This window comes from Scylla paramamosain, chromosome 30 (assembly GCF_035594125.1).
Source record: "Scylla paramamosain isolate STU-SP2022 chromosome 30, ASM3559412v1, whole genome shotgun sequence".
Lineage (NCBI taxonomy): Eukaryota > Metazoa > Arthropoda > Malacostraca > Decapoda > Portunidae > Scylla > Scylla paramamosain.
Genome location: NC_087180.1, coordinates 13319115 through 13343398, shown reverse-complemented (window position 1 = coordinate 13343398; position 24284 = coordinate 13319115). Strand labels below are relative to the sequence as shown.

The window sequence follows — 24284 nt, the reverse complement described above, 5'->3', positions numbered from 1 at the left end:
TTGGAGCGAACCTTTTAGTGGCGGGAAAGTAAATTGTTCTATGAGTAAATCTCTCTCTCTCTCTCTCTCTCTCTCTCTCTCTCTCTCTCTCTCTCTCTCTCTCTCTCTCTCTCTCTCTCTCTCTCTCTCTCTCTCTCTCTCTCTCTCTCTCTCTCTCTCTCTCTCTCTCTTATCTATCATCTCGTCCTTCACCAAAATAAAGTTTGGCCTCATTAGCCTCACCGCCCACCACGGTGTCCACTTTAACTCACTTTAATGACCACTTCATTGAAAACTTTACGAGCCTAAGTGACTTGAGAGAAAGGGCAGAGGCTGAGCGAGGGATGGAAGGAGAGGAAGGGGGAGTATGATGATAAGGGAGGGAAGGGGAGGGTAAGGGAAACTAGAAGCAAAGGAGGAGGAGGAGGATAAAAAAGAAAAAGGAAAAGAAGAGAAAAGAAAAAGATAATGATGAGACTGATGATGGAAAATATATCAATCCAATCCATAAAAGCTTATATCTCTCTCTCTCTCTCTCTCTCTCTCTCTCTCTCTCTCTCTCTCTCTCTCTCTCTCTCTCTCTCTCTCTCTCTCATCCACATACCTACCGTCATTCACAACCACACTACTCTTTATCTTCAGTGCATTTCCTTATTCCTTGTATCTAATCACCCATCCAGACAAACATGTATCTTCCACTCCCAAGCAAGCAGTCCTCGGGTCCTGCACTCATCCTTCCTGGTGGCTGATGGTCCAAAGGCGTCTCATGCTCTTCACGTTTTGGGTTCGAGGAATATTTCTGCACACAAGACTTTTGTTTTCGATTCTGCAGATCTTCATGTCTGATGCCCCAAGTCCCCGAGCGTAATCTCACTTAGTATTCTCTCTCTCTCTCTCTCTCTCTCTCTCTCTCTCTCTCTCTCTCTCTCTCTCTCTCTCTCTCTCTCTCTCTCTCTCTCTCTCTCTCTCTCTCTCTCTCTCTCTCTCTCTCTCTCTGTTAAGAAAAACGCCTTGAGTAATTTGCTAAGTCAGCATGTATATTTAAACTGGAGTAGAACGCTGCTTTCTGGCGGAGCGTGAAAGTTGCAAGACAGAGACGTGCAGTGTGTGTGGCCTGAATATTGCACGGCCTGGACCTCCCTTTGGCTTCCATTATGGTTTCATGTTGCATTATTCATCTCCTGTGAGAGTAGAGCAAGTGAAGGCCGTGATAGTTGCCTTCGTAAAGCGCGAGGAGAACAAAAGTAGGAAGGTAACGAGAGTGGTGCTCCTTGGTGACTGACGTATTCATGAAGGTTAGAAGTGTTATCTTGAAAGGCTGAGTACTGGTGGTGCTGCTGTCAGGTTACTTTTTGTTTTCAACCTATTATCCTCATTGATGTCTTTAGACGTGGGTACATATAACAGTACAGGAAATTTGTTCGGTCTAATTTATGACTCAGGGGTTAGTCTTTGTTTTCAATCTATTATTTTCATCTCTAAACGGGGATACATAAAGCAGTGTAGGAAGGTTGTCTTCTCCTCTTCTTTATGTTTGGCCTCTTTTCTTACGTCTTCATTTTCTTCTTTTAATCGTTCAATTTCTTCCTTGGAAGAAACTTTTTTGGTGCCTCAATTTGATACTAGGATATGATACCATGTAGAAATGCTGTCTTTTTCTTTTTTTTTTTTTTTTACTATTTACTTCATGTTATTTTCTCCTATTTCAGCGTTGAACTGCAACCTGGGAAGGAGACTTTTTTTTATTCCTTTAACTGAATCTGTTGCTACGATCTGCCACACTGGTCCATTTCTCGTTTCTTTCTTTATAGTCATCGCAGATTTTCCAAAACACCTTTTCGATATCACTTTTTTTTTTGCGGCAGTAAATTTCTTAATTCATGATCTTAATTCGATTTCTGGTTTGTAAAAGAAATCTTGCGGACTTACACATGCGAAATCCTCAATTTTCCCAGCAGTGAACTCACTAAAACTTTTCATATACTCTTTTCCATCTATTCACATAATCCACCATCCTCTTTTTGAGGAATGTTTATTATATTTTTTTCAGAAGGAAAATATTTTATTTTCTGAATTTTTGGAAGGAAAATACTATTTTTCATCTATGCGGGAACAGCAAATATGAAACTGACCTCAATTTTGGTGTTTTGAGCTTCCTAGTATTGCAGTATATCAATTTCCATTTTTTTTTTTTTTTAGTCATAATTTTATGCTTTCGGAACAAAATCCTAATCACGTCCACGCTAATTCACATCTTCACAAATGCTTAAATTATGCCTCCCTCTTAAACATAACAAAAAATATGACAAAACATACCAAAAAACGACGACAACTACCACCGCCACCACCATCACCACCACAAATTAAGGACAAAAACAAGAGCTGCTCCTCGATACACTTGGCTGGTGAAGCAAATTATGCCGCTCATACTTGGAGAAATAGCTCAGCCATACTATATCTCGGGCAACATTAATTATTTCAGTACTGGTTGTCCTGGCAACATTTCCTGTGTGTGTGTGTGTGTGTGTGTGTGTGTGTGTGTGTGTGTGTGTGTGTGTGTGTGTGTGTGTGTGTGTGTGTGTGTGTGTGTGTGTGTGTGTGTGTACCTTGTGATAGTAGTAGTAGCAGTAGTAAGTAGTAAGTAGTAAGTAGTAGTAAGTAGTAGTAAGTAGTAGTAGTAGTAGTAGTAGTAGTAGTAGTAGTAGTAGTAGTAGTAGTAGTAGTAGTAGTAGTAGTAGCAGCAGCAGCAGCAGCAGCAGGATCAGCCATAGTAGTAGTAACTGATAAAAAAACACAATAATAGTACGATATAACAGTAATACCAATAACAGTATCATCAAAAACAATAACAATATCAATAACAATACCAACACACACACACACACACACACACACACACACACACACACACACACCTCGCCACAGAATCAAAGGCGAGCCAAGGCTGATAAAATTCATCAGACATACGTGCATGGTTAATTAAAGGCGCGTGAGGACGGTGGGAAGCCAGGTGGACGCGGCACATCTGAAAGGCGCACCTGTAATCACCGGTATTAGGGAAGCTTTTGCTAGTTCGAAAATGGGTCCAGAATTTCGCGCGAGCTCTGCGGTTTGTCTAATTATGGGCTCGCTGCCAAACCCAGGAACAAAAAAATAATACCATCCTTTAATACTTCATTTTTCCACGCCAAATAAAGGCCGGCGTGCAATAGTTTAATATATTCTGCGTATAATACACTGATTGAATTCACCCACCGTTGTGTACCATTTTTTTCTGTCGGTCCCTACATCTTTTTTTTTTTTTCGTATGAAAGTGAATGTCTGTAATACTGAAAGGTGAATGTACTAGGATCTTAATACAATGAAGGGAATGAGGAGAGAAAGTAATCAGTCCGGCAGTGCGTAATACGGGAGGATATTCACGTTTGCAGAGTTTTTAAGACAGTCATAATTAGAATTCGAGTAACATGTCCCATTTACTTCCACTTTATATTGCGTTTTGATCGTAAGTCCTCTGATCTGCTGACAGTGTCCTTACAAAACACTGACGACTGATAGACTCCAACATGATCAGAGGCGTGAGGCTGAGGGGAGGCCCTGAACACATGGCGGGGAGTGTGATGTGTTTCTCCACTAATGCTCAGCACGACGTTCATTTCAAGACACTCCGCAATGTAATTTTGGAATAAATGTCGGCCTTTCTCCTTAATGGACTGGCATGTCTAATGGATCTTTCTCCCCATTAGTTTCGTTGCCCTTGGACAGATAAATATACGAGTAGTCTGACTCAAAAGCACTTCACAGACCATTTACCAAAAACTGAATATATTTGGTCATCCTTCACTAAGATTGTCAGCAGGAAACTCTGTATGACGTCTCTTGCTAGATTTAATTCAGTAACATTAAGCATTCAGTGCAGTGTCCTGTTTATTTTACTTTATAGACAAGTGTCAAGCCCGCTCATGTGCATGTCTCGTGTCTCTGTTTTTTCCAGTCTGTCACAGTCCTCACCGTGTTGCTTCCCTTGCTTTCTTTTATCGTACTTTTCGTGTCTCAATTCTAAACTTGTCAGCTGCCCTTCTCTCGCAATCCGGGTACACTGGAGGTTTCATTTCCCATCTTGTCCATTTTCCTAATGCAAAAGTCAGACTCTATCTTGACTCGCAAGTCACTTTAATGATAAACTCCGGAATAGTGAACCTTCCTCCCTTTTATGCCCTCACAGAGTGCTAAATGATCCGGAACAGGACCATAACACCTCAGACACGAACTTATTAATATAGCTTTTACTGTTAATATCCGACAACACAGCAAATTTTGTGAGTAGGTATATTATGTGGCCATTAGCCCTTCTTTCTTCCTTCTCCGTATATCTCCTCCCACTTCCTAAGGGATGGATGCTTCTGACAGCTCTACTCCTAGCAGCTCAGTCGTGCACTTCCTCCTCTGACAGTTGTTTTTCTCTCAAATCTTTCTTTATATCCTCCATCTACCTCTGTTCGGTCTTTCTCTTCCTCCCCTGCCCTGCTCTCCCATCTCCATTACTCTTCCTCCTACACATGTTTCGTCCTTCCCCAGAATTTATCCCTACCACTTCAGTCTGCTCTCGTTCCTTTTCATGTAAAGTGAAATCATGCAGAAAACAAACATGACACGTTTCCTCTATACTAAATTTAATGTACATCAAAGGCACTGATAAGCAGCTTCACCAGGTACAAATTGGGTTCTTTCTCTCAAAATTCTCAGGAATAAAACTAACATTTCCTGTTGTAAAATTCCTTCTTATGTCAATCTCAACTCAGATCAGAATAATACAGATGAAGATAACATTTAGTTCATCACACCGTTCCCTCCAGCAATAAGATTTACCAGGCTAGCGAGGAAATTATTTAAAAGCATCACATCTGAGGGCTCTGATGTTATGCATTTATTTATTTATTTTTTTTACCCTGCCATCTTTACCTGGAGCTTCACTTTGTTTTATTCTTAATAAAGACTGAATTGGTGATGAAGCTGACCAGAGAAATATCTTTTCTTTTCCGCTCTCTCCAGGTTAAGGAACTGATCTTCTGGAAAATTTAAAAAAAAATGTGGAGTGGGTATGTGGAAAATCAATGATAGGTTTGAATTACGGTTGATCACAAAAAGAAAAAAAAATGACGAAAACTTTATTATGAATAGAGAATTGTTTTCATGGTACTTGCTTAGATCAATTTAACACTTTCACTATATTGCGCTTACCTCGAAGAATATTTAATCAAGTATTCAGAGAATAGAGAAATATGTAATTTTGTAAAGCTGTTTTCATCATATTTATCAAGTGTAATTTAACATTTTTCACTTCATCATGTTCACTGCGACATACATCGAATTTGTTTGGTTCTCGTTTCTTTTTACATCTGTTTTCACAAATTTGATAAGTGTTTCCATCGTATTTACTGAGGTCAACTTAACATTTAAAGTTTACGTTTAGTTCAGAATATACACATATATTTCAGTAGTTGTCCGATTCTCTTATTTTGCTTGATTATTGTTTTCACAGTATTATAGACAAAAAAAAAAAAAAAAAAATTAAGAGTACTAAGTGTAGACGAATGGAACCTTAGTTATGGTGATGAATTGAAATTATTGGTTTTCTGACTTGTATTCTTGTATATGTAATGTATGTAAACAATGTAGAGATTTAAATAAAGATTGGTGTAGACTCGGACGCCGTGTATGAGTCTGCCTCTTTTTGCTGCGAGTTTTTATGTGACTCACAACGGACTCCTCCCTCTTCGTGGGATTATGTTTGTCTCTAATATACATACTCTGTGTTATGGCCGACACGTCTTTCGGATGATTGTTACTGCTTCACCTCCTTCCCAACATTCCTCGTGATATTGATAATTACACACCTGGAACACAACAGTACCTAACCTACCTCGGCCAGGAATTACACACTTCTCATCTGTCAAACTGTAAGTACAACGTAAATACAACATAACTGTCCGTAATATAAGTTTAATTAAACATTTTTTTTTACGTATTACATTAAAGTTCAACATATATTTCTCCCTGTGTTGTGTTTCCCTTATCTCGTTACATTTCATCTCGAACCTTTGTTGCATTTCTGTGTTTCAGTTCACGTTTCCCTGCCACTAATTGTACGGAAAAACAAAGGCTTTATTATTTTGTTGTTCCCCATATTTGGCGCAGCAGCTGCAGTCCCGCGCCCATAATGAGAGGAACGCTGCAGCTGTATACAAAATTTTAAGCCAATTTTCGAACCACCAATCCCTCCCCTCAACATCGGTAATTACAGCACGTTCGTTCCAAATGCAAATGTATAACTAAAAGAAAAATATGGTGGCAAGTCCAGTTCACACACACACACACACACACACACACACACACACACACACACACGAAAAAGAACGTTACATGTATATCTACCTTAATTTAAACAGACAATTTTCAGTAGAAGGTCCAACATGAACACACACACACACACACACACACACACACACACAAAGAAACCAACTCACTCACCTCACCACAAGCTCCTCCAATGAATTACATTACCCACGCATTAATACAATACAAATCCCAACGCAACGCAACGCAATGTACACTGGCCTCATAATATTAACCAATCTTACGAATCCCCCAATTACACATTTTCCACCGCACCGCACAGTCTCCGCGCGTCCTATAATTGCCGTCCTAAGCGTGATGCAACATACGTGGCGGAACAAAGGCTAGTAATCACCTAATTTATCGCACTGATCGCACTAATTACTGGCGGCCGAAATGACGCCCTCGTATCAGGAAGAGCCCGCCGAGCCTAAGGGATAAAAGTGCTCCGGCCGACCATTACCTGATCATCCGAAAATTGGGAAATCGCATTACCTTACGTATTGAGGATCCTGGGAGAGAGAGAGAGAGAGAGAGAGAGAGAGAGAGAGAGAGAGAGAGAGAGAGAGAGAGAGAGAGAGAGAGAGAGAGAGAGAGAGAGAGAGCATGAAAGGACAAGAAGGAAAGACAAACAGCAGCAGACCTCTTTGTCCCTAACGAGAATGTTTGTGATAAGCTACACTGGCCAGAGTAAGAGATATAGTGTAATAAGGGAGAGAGAGAGAGAGAGAGAGAGAGAGAGAGAGAGAGAGAGAGAGAGAGAGAGAGAGAGAGAGAGAGAGAGAGAGAGAGAGAGAGAGAGAGAGAGAGAGAGAGAGAGTGCAAAATGAAAATTCTCAAAATACTTAACCTGTTAAAATAAAATGTTCTCTCGTTACTCCTTTATAATGTTCTCTTCTAGTTTTCTTCCACTACCTCCTCCTCCTCTTCTTCCTCCTCCTCCTCTTCTTCCTTTTTTCCTCCATCTTTTTTTACCCTGAAAAAAAAGATAAAAATGGCATACATAAAATAAAAAAAAAAAAAAAGGCACAATATTAATCTAACTTTTTCCCCTCATCAGCCTACCAATGATATGTTGAGGGAAAAAAAAACTTATAATTGTGTTCGGTTTAATTATTACTTTCGGTTGTCGAATGAATGAAGTTTGTGTCAGCAAGTTTTGAGCGGGAATGTATAATTGAGGTCTGCCAGATACGTAGCGTTTAATTATCGTATATTTTATTGATGTATGTACGTGTATGTTGTGTATGTATATTCTACGTATGTTTATATCATAGTTACCAATAATAATAAAAATGTCAACAGTAACAAGAGAAATATTAACACACACACACACACACACACACACACACACACACACACACACACACGAGCAGACAGACACGCATTTAGTGAAAAATATTATTAATGTTTGACTGTTCTTGTTTGTTTGTATTATTGTTTGTTTGCTTTTGTGAGTGCAAGGGGCAACAATACTAATGCATTCGTACCCCCTTCCTCTTCTTCCTCTTGTTGCTCTCCTCCTCCTCCTCCTTTTCCTCCTTTTAAACATCCATTCCTTTTCTCCCTCTTCCTTCCCTATAATTTCTTTTCCTTTACTTTCCTTCATTTTCTTCAGAAGCCTTCCTACTATCATTCTTGACTTCCTTCTGTTCCTCTCTCCTCCTGTGCTTCCCTCCTCCTCCTCCTCCTCCTCCTCCTCATCCTCTTCATCCAGCTCAACCTCCTCCTCCTCCTCCTCCTCCTCCTCGCCCTCTTTCATTTTCATCAAAGTCTTTCCTACTACCATTCTTGACTTCCTCCTACTGCTGCGCTACTGCTGAGCTACGTCTTTCTCTTCCTACTCCTCCCCCTCCTCCTCCTCCTGCTGCTCCTCCATAACGCATTCCTTTCGACCCTTTACTCTCCTCCTTTTTCTCTCATTTGTATGCTCTTTCCTCATTCCTCTAATCTGAGCATTACATTAAAATTTTTGAGTACGATAAAATGTGATACAGCATCTCTCTCTCTCTCTCTCTCTCTCTCTCTCTCTCTCTCTCTCTCTCTCTCTCTCTCTCTCTCTCTCTCTCTCTCTCTCTCTCTCTCTCTCTGCCACTCATTCCTCTCTGTTCGTTATCTGCTGTCACTTTTCTCTCCTGGTCTCATTCCTTATCTTGCTTCAACACTCTTTTTCACGCTCATTTGACTTCAGATCTCTCCTTCATTTCCTTCCCCAAGCAGCTTCAATCTTCCCCACTGGCATGTGTGTCTTTCCCTTTATCTGTGTCTGTCTGTCTGTCTGTCTGTGGATATTTCAGTTTTTATCTTGATTTACTCTCACTGTATGTCTGTCTCTGTTGATTGGTTGGTCAGTTGGTGTCTCTCTCTCTCTCTCTCTCTCTCTCTCTCTCTCTCTCTCTCTCTCTCTCTCTCTCTCTCTCTCTCTCTCTCTCTCTCTCCCTTCTTCTTCTTCCTTCGTCTTCGGTACTTAAGATGGCATCGTATTTTTTTCTCTCTCTTTCTTTTCACTCTCACCACCTTCGCCTTCCTGTCTTTATCCTTTCATCCCTTGCTCTTTCTTTACGCTGCGCTGCTGTCTTGCTAACTTTTCCCTCACCTTCCCCTTCTCTCTCTTTTCGACTCTGAGAGGGTCACGAGTCAAAAGCAAATACTGTTATAACGATCTATCAAACTGTCTTTACTATATCGATATTTGATGCACATATTATTCTATCTGCCTGTCTATCTTATTGTCTACTTGTTTGTCTATGCTTTCGTGTCCATGCATCTCTCTCTCTCTCTCTCTCTCTCTCTCTCTCTCTCTCTCTCTCTCTCTCTCTCTCTCTCTCTCTCTCTCTCTCTCTCTCTCTCTCTCTCTCTTTCTCCCTCCTGCTACTTTTCGTCTCCGTTCTTCTCACCTTCGTCTTAGTCCTCTTCCTCCTCATCCTCCTCCTTCTCCTCCTCCTCCTTCTCGTCCCCTTCTGTTCTTCAAAATCTCAAGGGGTTCTGAGATAACACTGTAGGAAGGAAGACACTTGCAGAGACGCAGTGTAGACTCTGTAAGCCTTCGGAAAAATCTCACACCAACATTTTGTCTTTGAGTCAGTCGAAGGAACCTGAAAATGGAAGGGAGAGAGAGGAAAGGGAAATGGAGAGGAAAGAGAGAGGTGTAAAGGCGTAGGAGAGAGAGAGAGAGAGAGAGAGAGAGAGAGAGAGAGAGAGAGAGAGAGAGAGAGAGAGAGAGAGAGAGAGAGAGAGAGAGAGAGAGAGAGAGAGAGAGAGCCTTCGACCTGTTACATGGAGAGGACATAAACATTAAAGAAGTGGAACAAGCGAGGAAGCAACGACGTAGCACAAAAGCTGCCACAGGAAAAGACAAGAAAGAAGAATTGTATCTCGAACCAAAATACACTAATGAAAATACATGAGAATTGAAAGATGAAGGCATACTAGAAAAGAATGTTTACTTCTCTCAAAACTGGAGAGACTGAAGTGTAAAACAAGGGAAATGCAAGACGTGGTTAAGAGGAAAATTTGAGAAATGGGAAAAAAAAGACGAAAAATGAAATTGCTCATGGAAGCTACATTGATGAAGGAAGATTTGTAAAGGAATTTTTTGAAGAGTCGTATACAGTGAATAAAAAAAAGTATTATATAAAAAAATTGATAAAAGAAAATTTTCATACTGGGAAAGACAAAAAAAATTAGGTTCTCCATTGGAATTAATTTTATGAAACAGTTTTCTGAAGCAATTTTTGTAGAACCATAAACCATAAAATCATAAAAACCATAAACCAGTAAACCATAAAAAAAAATGTCGCATTGAAAATAACTGGATTCAATACAGAAAACTGTTGCATAGACTCCTACAGGCGGATTAGTCTGAGAAGAGTAAAAAAAAAGTCTAAAAACAAATATGAAAACAAGAATCACGAACGGTATAGGAACGATTGGTCACAGGGGAAAAGGTTACAATGGAGACAATAAAGTAATGAAAAGATGTTAAGACAAATAATGGGAGCACTAAAGGGACTCGGCGGATTTGAAGTGGAACGTTTCACGCCTTGCAAAGTTACCGAGGACTTGCAAGAGTGAGAATGAGAAACGATGGAAGGAAAGAAAAGAAGCAGCCTCGAGTTAAGAGGTGTGTTTTAGGCAGCTTGAGATATAGCTGGGAGAGAGAGAGAGAGAGAGAGAGAGAGAGAGAGAGAGAGAGAGAGAGAGAGAGAGAGAGAGAGAGAGAGAGAGAGAGAGAGAGAGAGAGAGAGAGAGAGAGAGAGAGAGAGAGAGAGAGAGTAGGAAAAAAAAACAAGCTTCTGAATTTAGGAAGAAAAAAAAAACAAGGCAAAAGACTTCCAAATTAAAAGGAGGAGGTAAAGAAGGAGGAGGACTAGTAGTAAGAAACGTAAAATTTAATGAGGAGGAGGAGGAGGAGGAGGAGGAGGAGGAGGAGGAGGAAGTAAAACAAGAAGAAGAACATGAAGCAGAAGAACAATAACATTAATAACCACAAGAAACAAGCAAGCAAGCAAACAAACAAGATGAGGAGAAGGAGAAGGAAGAGAAGAAGCTGGAAGAGGAAGAAGAGTAACAGGCGGGTGGCAGGGTGGCGGTGGGAGAGGCAGCGGGCGTAAGAGATATGTTACACCAACTTTCCCTGCAACAAAGGAATTTTCAGCGGTCCGCACACCCACCCGGAGCTTCTCGACCGCCGCTGACGAAAAATGACACAATCTAACCTCGGGCAGTAAGCCATTTGCGACACTTTCTGGGGCAGCGGCGCGCGAGGACACAGATGCTGCATAGGTGAAGGCGAAACAAGACGCAGAGAAAAGAAGGAACAGAGACACAGGGAAAACAAAGCGAAAAAGAATGACGTGATGAATAACTGATTAAAGGAAAGATTGAAAAAGACGGATGCGTGAATAAACAAAATAGAGGTAACGAGAGAGAGAGAGAGAGAGAGAGAGAGAGAGAGAGAGAGAGAGAGAGAGAGAGAGAGAGAGAGAGAGAGAGAGAGAGAGAGAATGTGTCGAGATGCAGAGAAAACATGTAAATAAGGGAGAAATGAAAGGTGGGAGGCATGAAAAAAAAAACTCGAAAAAAATAATTGAAAATAAGGACGGGTAAAGGTGAAATAAGACAAAGAAAAGGTAGAGGGAGGGGAACTGTGACAAGGAGCAAATAAAAAAGATAAATAAGGGAGAAATAAAAGGTGGGAGGCATGAAAAAATCGAGGATGCGAAAAAAGAATTGCGAGATTAATATGTGATTAAAGGAACAATTGGGGCGTTCGCTATGGATGAGTTGTCGGTGATCGCCGGCTGCTGTAATGAAGGGGTCGGTCAACGCTCCCACAGTTTTCTGGAGAGGCACATTCTAAAGCCGCCTCTCGTGATACGTTATGATGCACTGTACTTAAATGCTACAAAACATTGACCCTAAGTGTTTATGGTAACAGTATCCACGGGATCTGGTAATGCACACTCTATAGAACAGTTATTATAAGCTAAATACTCGCACCTAGGCTCTCAGTGTTTCTACATATATTTCTAGTCTCCTGCTACATATTTAGTTTGAAAAATGTTCCACTGGTTTCTACAGGGACTAATATTTTATCTGGAAAATCCCCAAAAGAGCAAGTATTATTTGTGCTGCCAGGATATTGTGACGGCCGAAACCGTGCGGAGACGAAAGGACTGGCCGATATCAGACACGCCGACTTCTCCTAAACACTCAACAAACCCGAGGAGGGAGATACGAGTCTGCAGCACTGTTATAGAATTCTAGTCTATACAAGTGTTGTGGCTGATTGCACGGACATATCAGGAAAGAAGAACCAAGGTGTGAAAGGGAAGACGTTGGGAGATACAATGTAAACAGACAAGCGGCAACTCAAGGAAGACATTAGAAGGCACAATGTCAACAAACAATCTTCACCAGTGTCCTGCTAAGAATATGGTTGCTTCTTTCGTATGTGCCATTATTTATATACGGGTATGTTAGCTGTATAACTTAAATGGATAAAGTAAAGTTATACAGGGAGGAAAAAAAAATAGTAAACGTCCCAAGGTGATTGATTATACATCCAAGAGCTGAGATAATGTGCATAGTATTTAGCTCGTTCTGCCATATTTCTTGCTCTCTGATGATGGTGGATAAAAATGTTTCTAGTATTTTATTAGTTTCATAACACACAAATGACGTATTTTTTTTTTCCAGTTGACCGCCTTTTATGTGTAAAATTCAGACGGCTGGTGAATCTGGCAGTTTTTCCAGACCATAGCGAACGCCCCAAATTAACAAGAATGATCCGTGGAAAAAACAAAACAGAGGGAACGAGGCAGAAAGGCAACCGTGACGAAATGCGAGGGAACACATGCATAAGGAAGAAATACAAGGAGGATATGAAGAAATCGAAGCAAAAAAAAAAAAACAATGGTTGGAAAGAAGGGCAGGTACAGAACAAGACAGATAAAAACGAGAGGGAAAAGAAAACGTGACGAGATGCTGCGAAATAGATCGTTAAGAAGGAAATGAAAGGTGAAACACACGAACAAAACTGACGAAGAGTAAAAATAACTACGAGATGAATAAGTAATTAAAGAACAGTTGAAAAGAGGGAAGCGCGAAGAAACAAGATGGAGATAACGAAGCAGGGAGGAAAACGAGACGAAATGTTTTGGAAACATGCGCAGAAATGTGGAATTGCGACAGAAATGTACGAGAAAATTGACGAGATGAAGGAAAATATCCAAGATGAATAAATAATACGTGAAGAACCGAAAGAAAGAGCGAGGGGAAGAAAAATGCAAAGTGCAAGTCATGACGAGATGCAAAATATAAACAATAACACTATCATTTCTATGCCGATAAAACATCGTAAAGAATAATAAAAAATAAAAAAATGAAATGCAATGCAAGTAGTTGTCCTGAAGCAAGAAAACGTAATATTATGAAATGAGTTGCGAATTCATAATGTGCACGCTCATGCAAGTTAAAAAATTCATATTAACTTACGCATTTCCTCCGTGACAATAATGGCAATATAATAGAAAAAAACATACATATTCTCAGCAAATACACTCTACATATTATAATTCCAATGTCAGCCAGCCATGTTTAGTTAAGCAAGAGTCAATGGCATTATGTTACTGAACTAATTCACCAGGGAGGGGAAATAAAGTGGTGCGTGAGTCACGTGCGGGAGTGTGCGGCGCGTGGTGCTTCACTTCCTCTAATTATTCATGAGTGGAGACCTGGGAACTTCAAGAAGATAGATCACCACAACTTGGAGACACCTGCAGCACTTCGTCATTCAGGTGCCTTATTCCAAGTTCTTCAATTACACGTGAGAGAATTCCTGTCATTATAGAGACTGACAGGTCGAGTTGTTGCTGCAGTTGTTAGTGTTCCAGTCGTCATAATAATCAAGAGTATGGAGATATCTCGGGTCTATAATTCCTCTATATCTATTTCCTTCCTCTATTTATCTTTTTTTAAAGGCAGCAAATTGACGCCTTTTTCTCTTAAGCACGTAAAAATCACTAAGTTGCTGCCTTTAGCCCTTTAACTGACGCAGCTTCTTCTCAGCTTGATGTAAGTCACTGAATATCTAGTTAAGATTTTCAGTACTTTTAACTTAATTTCTGATGAGTAAACTTGCGTAGGGTTGCTGAAAAATAAAATTACATGTGCCATCACCAGTCAAAAGGTTAAAAATTGTGATCTAATATAACATAGATCCCCTGGGTCTTCTCTACACATGTTTACAATGCCCTAGTTAAGAAGCCTTCATGCCTCTCCGCCCACAAAGGAGTGTGTCTTCCGTGAGAAGATTACACCATTAACTTATTAGCGACGTCTAAGTATCTTAATTACCATATTCCCGCAGACAAACATTTGCAGGCATATAGAGGCAGGCAGGGAAGGAGATCGGAAGACACACGATACAGTATAATAGCAAGAAAATTTGTACATTACTGTTGAGCCTTATAGACGCAAATAACACACACACACACACACATAGAGAGAGAGAGAGAGAGAGAGAGAGAGAGAGAGAGAGAGAGAGAGAGAGAGAGAGAGAGAGAGAGAGAGAGAGAGAGAGAGAGAGAGAGAGAGAGAGACGAGACGAGACGAGACGAGACGAGACGAGACGAGACGAGACGAGACGAGACGAGACGAGACACAGGAACACATGTGCTGCAGTATAACAATTAACATTCGTCCAGGTATTGTTAACTTTGAAAGGGCAAAAGAACTGAGGCTGCAACAAGCATACACGGCAGATTAACCTTTAGAATACGACTGGCCTCTTGGAACTTATCACAATAGTCTGTTACAAGTCAGAGGGGCAGGAAACTCGACACTTTCAACAAAGGATTCCACTAAGCAGAATACACAACTGACCTACTTTGAGACCAGCCGTAAATCAATAAAATCCAGTTACATATTCATCTAATCGTGGCCAAAATAGGAATATAAAAAAGGCTAAGGTTTAAGTGCTCAAGAAACTCACTCATAAGCACTGACCCTTCACGAACCTCCCAAGACTTCCTCCCATTCCCTGAGTAAGTAATAAAATACCACACAGAAGGTCGCCATATCCCAGCCACTCTGCCAAGACCCTTCACATCCCCTGAAGTTCCTGCGTCAGCTGCTACACACGACCACATTCCCTCGTCCCTCCCAAAAAGAATTCTTAACATACACATTACTTCACGCCCACCCCCGGCGGAGGAAGATGTTATTAAAAAAATTACTCTCAGGATCGTAAATGTTTAAGAGTTATCGCAAAGTCAGTTTTCTGCAACAACAGCCGCATCAACAGCAGCAACACCACACCATACCATACCACAACAAGATGAGCGGCAACAACATCACCATCTGCAATAATTCAACACCACATGCTCAAATGCGCCTTCCATAACTCGACAAAACACGATCAAAACGCAAACTACACCTAAATCCTTTATGCAAACACGATTCACTTGCTAAACTGTACAGGGATGCTCCTGCCTGGTATTCCATGTGCTATTTCATCATTTAGTCTCCTCCTCTGTTTCCATCAATACAAGAACAACGTCGCGTGCAGGGGTAGGCGCCGCGAGGGTCCGGTGGTAGTTGTTTTATATCTTTTCACTGTATTTTTTTTTTTTTTTAACGGAAGCAGCGCATGTCAGTAATGTTGTCGACGTCTGAACTCTTCTTTTCTAACTCCGCATCATTCAGGTATTTTCCATTAAGGGCCTGTGTTCAAGGCTAATGGCGAGCTCTTTTTCTCTATCCTCACATTTCTCGGTAACTCGTTAAATCTTTCCGCGCCGAACATTCACAATATTTCACTGATTTCATTTTTCACGACACGCTTTTTCTTGGAGGGGAGGAACTCTATTGAAAATATGTACACTCCCTCATGTAAAGGCAAAGCTATACAAAAGTTATAGAATGTTCCCACATGTAATGCAATAACACTCATTCAAAAAATACCTTCACTGGAGTGCAAATTCTGGGGAGGAAAAAGAGGACGCGAGAGCAAAAACTATAACTAAGTAATGTAAACATCCATTTATCGTTCCACTGTTTTCGTTATATGCTGACATTCATCGCACCATAAGAAGATGGCTTGCATGGAGAGGCGGAAAAGAGAGAGAGAAACGAAAGCAAATTTTGTCTTTCGTATGTTAAATAACTACTTCACAGACTATATTACAAGAAAATAGTGTTTGAAATGTTGTAGATGATTATGAGAAAGCCCTTATCATTTCACTGTTATGGTCGTTATATGTTGACATTAGAGCACTGAAAAACACGGCTTACATGGAGGCACAGAAAGAGAGAGAAAACGAAGTAAATTCAATTACAGGTTACACATCTATTTCAGAGATTATAAATATTAGTGTTTAAAATTATGTTCATTATAGGCAGAATTGTTTAGCAACGACAGAGTGACAGGCGCTTACTTCTTTTGACGAGGCATGCACTTCAGCTGGTCAAGGAGATTTAAGTGCAGCAGGAATCAAAATGTTCAGAGTCGAGGAACAGTGCCAGAGTCCACCTTCCTGCTGCCAGAACATTCCGTGTTCAGCCAGCACCTAATACTAACATGGGTATTTACCGCTCGGGAACACCCGTCGAGGTGCTTGCAACGTGTCTGTTTTGCACGAGGGTTCGTCTTACTTTGCCCACTTTTCCCTCTGTAGTTTCCACGACGCTAATTATACACTTGTCGGAAAGTTCTGACCACCTGCCCCCATTCAAAATATTTACACGAAAGTTTGAAGGTAGCGGAAAGCATCACGAGCAAACGAGGAGAGACAAAACACAAATTAAACAGACCACTAAGCACACTTATCGCCGCGTGAAAAATGGGTGGAGCCAAACAACAGGTAAGAGGCAGCCAGACAGGTGAGGCAAAACAGTGGCAAAACACAGGGCAGGCAGGGCGAGGTAAAATGCTGGCAAAACACATCACCACAATGCTGCACCCTCTCCCTCTCCCCCGCCCTCTCTCTCTCTCTCTCTCTCTCTCTCTCTCTCTCTCTCTCTCTCTCTCTCTCTCTCTCTCTCTCTCTCTCTCTCTCTCTCTCTCTGATAATATTTTGCTCGAGTCTCATTTCCTTTTCCTAATGTATTACTTTTTTATCTCCGGCATGACTCGGGACCTTTCTGTTGTTTTGCTGGTGGCCACTCCCTCAGCGTAAAACCTTCATATTTTCTAAGCCTCCTACATCTCTTCGTGTCTCAGTATTTATATAATTATTATTGGTTGCTATTAACCCCTGGGTACAATAGGCTCTCCTGACGTCAATAGGATTTTCTTGTATCAGTATCATTCCCCACAAAAACATAACGTTATTCAGTGATCCTCTTCTGTCTCTCAATACAAAGCTGGAACTAAATCCACGAGAAATGTTACTGGAAATTCTAAGCCAGGGCCGCAGGAGTAAAATGCGAAAATGTTAACTATGACTACTACAGTATTGCCTCCGTTACTCGATCCAGCGCTATAATACTGCACAGAATGAGACACACATAAGAAGAATCTAATACAAACAACATACGATTCAATTATTTTTTCATCAGTACGTAGCTTTACTGTGAACGAAGTAAACAGAAAAGAAGACAGGATTGTTCAATAAGCTACGGGGATGCAGTCTTATTTGTAGTTCATAGAGAGAGAGAGAGAGAGAGAGAGAGAGAGAGAGAGAGAGAGAGAGAGAGAGAGAGAGAGAGAGAGAGAGAGAGAGAGAGAGAGAGAGAGAGAGAGAGAGAGAGAGACTGAAAGAAAAACAGACTGAAAAGAGACAGAAAGGCTCACAGAATAAGAAAGAAACAGAGATAGAGAAACAGACATACAGACAATCAGACATACAATCAAACAGACAAAGACAAGGGAGAAGATGCGAAGAAAACAGAGGGAGGAGAATGAAAGACGAGAGAGAGAGAGAGAGAGAGAGAGAGAGAGAGAGAGAGAGAGAGAGAGAGAGAGAGAGAGAGAGAGAGAGAGAGAGAGAGAGAGAAAATAAAGAAAGGAAAACAAGAGAGGAGATGAGATGAAAACAACAAAAATAAGTGAAAGGGTAGGACAGGACAGGACAAGCGAGGGAAGGAGAGAAGAGGGGAGGAAAGGAGAGAAGAGGAGAGGAGCGGATGCGATAAGCGAGGAGGGGAGATGAGGATAGGAAAGGAGAGAAAAGCACTGGAAAGGAGAAAGGGGGAAAAAGAAGAGAGGAGAAAAGAAAAAAAAATATATATATATATATATATATATATATATATATATATATATATATATATATATATATATATATATATATATATATATATATATATATATATATATATAGGAGTAAAAGAAAAGAAAAAAATACTAGAATAGAGAAGAGTGAAGAGCAAGGGAGAGTAAAGAGAAGGATACATAAAGGAGAGAGAGAGAGAGAGAGAGAGAGAGAGAGAGAGAGAGAGAGAGAGAGAGAGAGAGAGAGAGAGAGAGAGAGAGAGAGAGAGAGAGAGAGAGAGTGCATCCAAGGTTTCAGGAGGAAAGAACAGACAATAGAAAGAAAAATAGACCCTATAAAGGAGAACGGAAGAAAATGGAGGATAAAATGAGGTGATAGATATTGAGAGTTAAATGGAGAGAGACACATAAAGAGATGGCAATGGAGAGGGAGGGGATAAAAAAGATACTTTCTCTGCCACCAAGCGTCTGGTAGCCCGCTGGTGTACAGTAATATCTCTGGTCCCCCTTTGCCTCGTGTCAGGTAAGTGTGAGACAGTAGATTAACTCTCACTCTCACTCTCACTCTCTCTCTCTCTCTCTCTCTCTCTCTCTCTCTCTCTCGTAGTGCGGCAAGGAGGAAATGTAACTTCAAAAACAGATCTATTTGTTTTATCACAGCAAAGTGTTTACCGACTCCAAGCTCACGTTTCGGCTCATCTTCTTTCTCCTTTTTCTCCTCCTCTTCTTCCTTCTCCTCTTACGCTTCCCCCTTGCCTCCTTCCCTCCTACCTGCCACACGAGGGAGCCCCGATTCTTTACGGCATTTTCAACTCTCTAGAACTTGTGAGGTTTACGCTGCGGTAATTTTGAGGATGGAAACTCGATCCACGTAGGACTTGCGAGCCTGTATATTGAAGGGGATCCTGAGCTAGCCATGGCGTGACCTTGCGTGGACCTCATACCTCCTTGCCGGGTCCCTACGTGCATGTTTCGCAGTCCCCAAGTAGCTCTTAGACAATATTTTCTGCTTTTCTCCCTGGATTTTCGTTAATGAGAACCTGGCGTGCTTGTGAGAGTCCAAAGTAAAGTCTAAGTAAATTTTTCTCTTATTTACTCTGAATTCTTCCTCGTTGTGTGTGTAGTGTGTGTGTGCCCAGGTGGCTGAAGATAATAGTTTTTAGTCTCTATTCTGCGGTGACTTGTATCTTGTGAATAACTAATGCTCTTGTTTTCAAATGGAAGGTTCTGTGGCGTCCTTTCTTATCTTTTTCGTATACTTATTCCAAATTTCTTTCTCGTTGAGTCTCTGGGGCGTAGGCAAGTAGCTTAAGAAAATATTACCTTGACATTATTCTGAGGTGACTTTTTCTTCCAGACTCGATGTTTTCAAATCTAAGGAAAGAGACAACGGGGCTTACGTTTATTCTATAGTTCTCTATTTACTTGTATTGTATATTCCCTCTCCAGTGCAAGCCGCCATAAATAATATTGTTTGGGTTTTCAGTAAAGTGATTCGTCCCTCATGAGAAAGTAATGTGTTTTTTCCAACCCTTGCGGCAAGAATCCCTGAGGTACTTTTCCCTTTTTTTCCCCTACTCCCATTGGTCCCCGGCGAGTACTTGGCGTGCTTGTTTTTTTCCAAATTCCTGGTTGTTTTCAGCCACTTTTTTTCCCACTGTTCTCTCCCAGAAATAGTTCCCTATCGAAAATCTGTTTGCTTTTCTTTTCCTCTACATTTTCGTTTTCCTTTTATTGTGTTCTTTTGTTTTGTTATTGTTTATTGTTGTTGTTGTTGTTGTTGTTGTTGTTGTTGTTGTTGTTGTTGTTGTTGTTGTTGATATAAACTTGTCAATATAGGTCATCCTAGTAATTTTTTTTTATCGTTGACATTTTTATTGGTTCTTTTCCTCTGTTTTCTTGCTAGTCTTGCCTTTTATTCGTCTGGTTCTTCGGCTTGTCCTTGTTTTCTTCGTTCCTTGCTCTTGTTCGTGTTCATATCATTCACTTATTGTTCATGTTCTTGCTGCCATTGTTAACATTTTCTAATTCAACAACGTAAAACTTTAGTCTTTATATCCTTCCCTTTACAGAGAAACCTTTTAAGAACACGAAAATCACATGCAATTTCTAGTGAGCCGTACATCTTCCCAGCTTATTTCATTAGACGTGTTGTATGGCAGAGACAGAGGACGAGTAAAGGTCACTCACGCGCGTTCGGACTCAAGGACTGCAGTTTCCTCCTCTCATGGGATATTGGACGACCTCTCAATATCAAAAGTATCTAGGATGGAAACTGAATTACTTTTTGCTTCTCTCTCTCTCTCTCTCTCTCTCTCTCTCTCTCTCTCTCTCTCTCTCTCTCTCTCTCTCTCTCTCTCTCTCTCTCTCTCTCTCTCATCTCCCTGCCATCTCTTAAGTCTATTTTCCCTCCCACAAAATCACCCTCTCTTTCCCCATCTCATCACTCTCCCTCTCCCTCTCCCTCTCTCTCTCTCTCTCTCTCTCTCTCTCTCTCTCTCTCTCTCTCTTCACTCTACTTTCCCTACCTCAACCTCCCCCTTTCCCGCTCCCAATCTATTCCTTCGACCAGTGTCTATTTCTCTTCCCTAACCCCGCCGCTAGTACCCTACAGGCGCCTCTCACCCACGCCTGGCCCTTCGCTCCCTCATCACACAGGCGTCCATTAATCAACACTGTGCACACCTATGCCCCTATTCACCTGCACAGTGGCCGGGGGAAACAGGTGCGCAGGAGGAGGAGGCGTCATTTCACCTGCCTTACCTTCTACATGTTCTCAAAGTAGTGGAAGGGAAGAAGTGTACCTTAAAGTTGGGTTTCTCCACCACCTCCACCGCCACCTGGGTTTCTCTTCCTCCACCTCGTCCACCACTACCTGTCTCTCCCACCTGGGTTCTCCCGAGACGCAGCGACCCTCGGGACCAACGCCGGAGGTTTAGTTCGCGTGTTCTTGTTTCTCTTGGTTATAATTTATGTTTTCATGTTCTTGAGTCGGTGGGAGAAAGAGGAACCTAGTTTTGCTTTCGTTTGCGTCCTCTTTCTCCCTCTCCCTCTTCCTCTTTCTCTCCTCATCCTCCTCATCCTCCTCCTCCTCCTTTCCCCTTTCTCTCCTCCTCTTTCCCGTCCTCTGTCTGTTAGTTTGTCTGTTATTCTATTCTTGTCTCTCTCTCTCTCTCTCTCTCTCTCTCTCTCTCTCTCTCTCTCTCTCTCTCTCTCTCTCTCTCTCTCTCTCTCTCTCTCTCTCTGTCTCTGTCTCAGAATTACATTTACATTTTTCTTACATTTTATCACTTATCTTTAGCATATTTTTACCAGTATATTTTAGTTTTTTTTTTTATTTTAACTCTCCTTTACTCTGTTATTTCTTCTCCTTTGCATAATATCATCCTCTTCTCCTCCTCCTTTTTTCTCAAATCAGCATAATAAACCGGATTCTTTCTATTTAACTTCCTTTCCTGTATGTAATTTCGTATTCACGCAACAGTTTTTCTTCAATTTTCCATTTCCCTCCTCCTTCCTTAATTTTCTCGCTTCCTCTCTCTATCCCCCCTCCCCCATCCCTTTCCCTATCTCCCACTCCCTCTCACCTCTCTCTTCCCACCAGATTGCAAGCGGCTGTATCCTAAACTTTTCAACGAGTTAGTGACTTCTACATTCTTTCTATTTCTTCTTTTCCTACACCTTTTTTCTTCATTTTTCCGTTCCTATAGTTTTTGTTTCCCAGTGCTTTTAATTTTCCTCTCCTGGTTGTTTTCTACGTGGCTTGCTCAGTTTTAGTTTTTTTCTTATTTACATTTTTCATTCTTTTCCTTTCCTTTTTTTCAGATATTTCCTTTTATCTTTCACTTTCTTATTTTCTTGTTATACATTTAGTCTCCCGTTCTTCTTTTGGTGCTCCGTGTTTTTTTTATTATTTTTTTTTATTTCGTCCGTGCATTTTCTTTTCCTTTGAACTTATTTAATTTTCTCTTCGTTTTTCTTTAATTTTCTTCACAGGTTTATTCTTATTTTCAGCAATCTCGTTTTTCCTACGTTTTCTTCTTTTCTTATTTCAAGTTTCTCTTTTTCTCATGTTTCTTTTTATTATTTCTTTTCTCACCTGGAGTGCAAAGCTTTTTTTTTTAATTTACACTTATTTCAATTTCTCTTCTTCCTCATCATTTTCCTCTCCTTCTCTTCAACTTAAAAATCCTCTCCCTCCTCCTGCAACTCTCGGGCAAATTGAAAAGTTGAACAAGTTGTTAAATTTACCAACATTTAAAGTTAGCCAGGAGGAGAAGATACATTTGGGAGATCAAAATATTCCTGCAGTGAGATTGCACAACTTGGCCCAATACATTTAAAAAGACATTGCGTGATAGAAATGCGTACGAATTTTAAGTTATTGGTGTAGTTTAGTGGTAGTTTCATACAGTATAAGTTGGGAAGTGAAGCTAGTGTCAAATGTAGAAGATACATTTGAGAGAACAAAATATTCCGTCACTGAAATTATGCATGAGATTAGACACGTTTTTGGTATGGATGATTGGTGGGAATAGGCAGGTATGTTTCATTCAGGGACTGCCACGTGTAGGCCCTGATGGCTCCTTGCATCTTCCATTATCTTTTGTGTTCTTATGTTCTTAGGTAACTAAAACCAATTATATAAATGCGTATACTTTGTCATTGTTGCAAGTCGGTGGCAGTTTCGTGCCGTGTCCTTTACTGAAATTATACAAATATATTTCAAAAGACATAACATAAATCCTTAAAGCGTTAATGTTGTTGATGTAACTCAGTAATAATTCTCTGCAGTAAAAGTTGAAGGGTGAAGAGGGTGCCTTTATCCCTGTGCTGGAAGAGAGGAAGGCTCAACCAGCAGTACAGTATTTATATACAGCATACGTAATGAAGGAACGCCACCTATGGGACTCTGTTTATCTGGCAGGTGATTTGTATGCATAGTGGCCATTACCGCCCGTGCAGGAGAGAAAATACGTAGCATAGCGGCTACAACCTACCAATGGCCGCGATGGTTATCTATCAGTATTTTTTCTCTCTCTCTCTCTCTCTCTCTCTCTCTCTCTCTCTCTCTCTCTCTCTCTCTCTCTCTCTCTCTCTCTCTCTCTCTCTCTCTCTCTTCCCTTTCCACACATAAAAACACCTTAAAAGCATGACCTTAAATGACAGACAACAAAGAGTGCAAAATCTCTCAGTTGGTGGTTATGAACGGAAAATGTGTGTATGGTTATGATATATACTCATATTACACCAAGGCCTTTTGAAATGTCGCTCTTTATAGTCTCCATTATATCATTAACATATTTAATCATTTATATTGAGTTACTATGAGCATCTCTAATTACGGACGCAAGGAAAGCTTATCGTTGCAGAATTTACGGCCAGAATGTGAGAGGAAAGAGGGAAGCGAAACATTTAACGCGTGTTTTTCCGTTATCTCTTCGTCATGTATTTCAGATCCACCTGTCCTGTCTTATACACAAGTAAATTTCCCCCTGGTAAAAAATTTCCGACGAGAACATTCCAGGCATAACATTTCCGCAAGAATAACTCTCCCTTGATGAATTATTTTAAGTTAAGCTGTGGGAGTTTACTGAGGAGAAAATTAATTGGGGTGAGATTTTCATGGAAGAATCTTCGTGGATGAGATCTACTTAAGTATTATTTACATAGATGTGGAGGTCCGTTTCTTGCAGCTTCCCCTGATATAGCCTCGTGGTCGTGCTGCCTAATGGGAGCTTTTAAAGAAGATTCGATCTGATTTTGAGCAGGAATGACTGGTGGATACAAGAAGTTATATTTTGTTTAGTACAAGGATTGCTACGTGTAAGTCTACCGGCTCCTTGCAATTTCCCTTATTTTCTTGTCTTTCCTCTAGAAAACGAAACACCATGAGACAACAGCGGGGATTTTAAAGAATACACTTAGGTGAGCTTTACTAGGGTATTACTGTCGTGAATGTCCAGCTTCACTTCTCCAGGGAATGAGACGGCAAGGGCAGTCTTGTGAGGGAGCGATGCAAGTCACCCCTGATCGGTCGTAATCCAGCGCACACCTGAGTGAATGGTTCAGGTGAGACGTGCATTATTCATACTCTCTGGCCCTCTAAGGTTTCTTCCTAATTCTGTTTGAGGGGATTTTCTTGCGTTCGTGAATTGCAAGTCAAAGTAAATTCATCAAGGATTCGATT

General features: G+C 40.8%; 1 protein-coding gene across 23 annotated transcripts in view; it reads right to left on the bottom strand.

Moving 5' to 3' along the window:
* Positions 1–24284, bottom strand: part of LOC135115862 (probable G-protein coupled receptor 45) — a 313244-nt gene that overhangs the window by 75418 nt on the left and 213542 nt on the right. For 6 of the 23 annotated variants that reach the window (XM_064032905.1, XM_064032907.1, XM_064032920.1 and 3 more), the window contains one exon: positions 7226–7351. The exons of the other annotated variants lie outside the window; for them this stretch is intronic. The gene's annotated coding sequence lies outside the window, so the exon portion shown is untranslated. The remainder of the gene's footprint in view (positions 1–7225; positions 7352–24284) is intronic. 23 annotated transcript variants of the gene reach the window in all.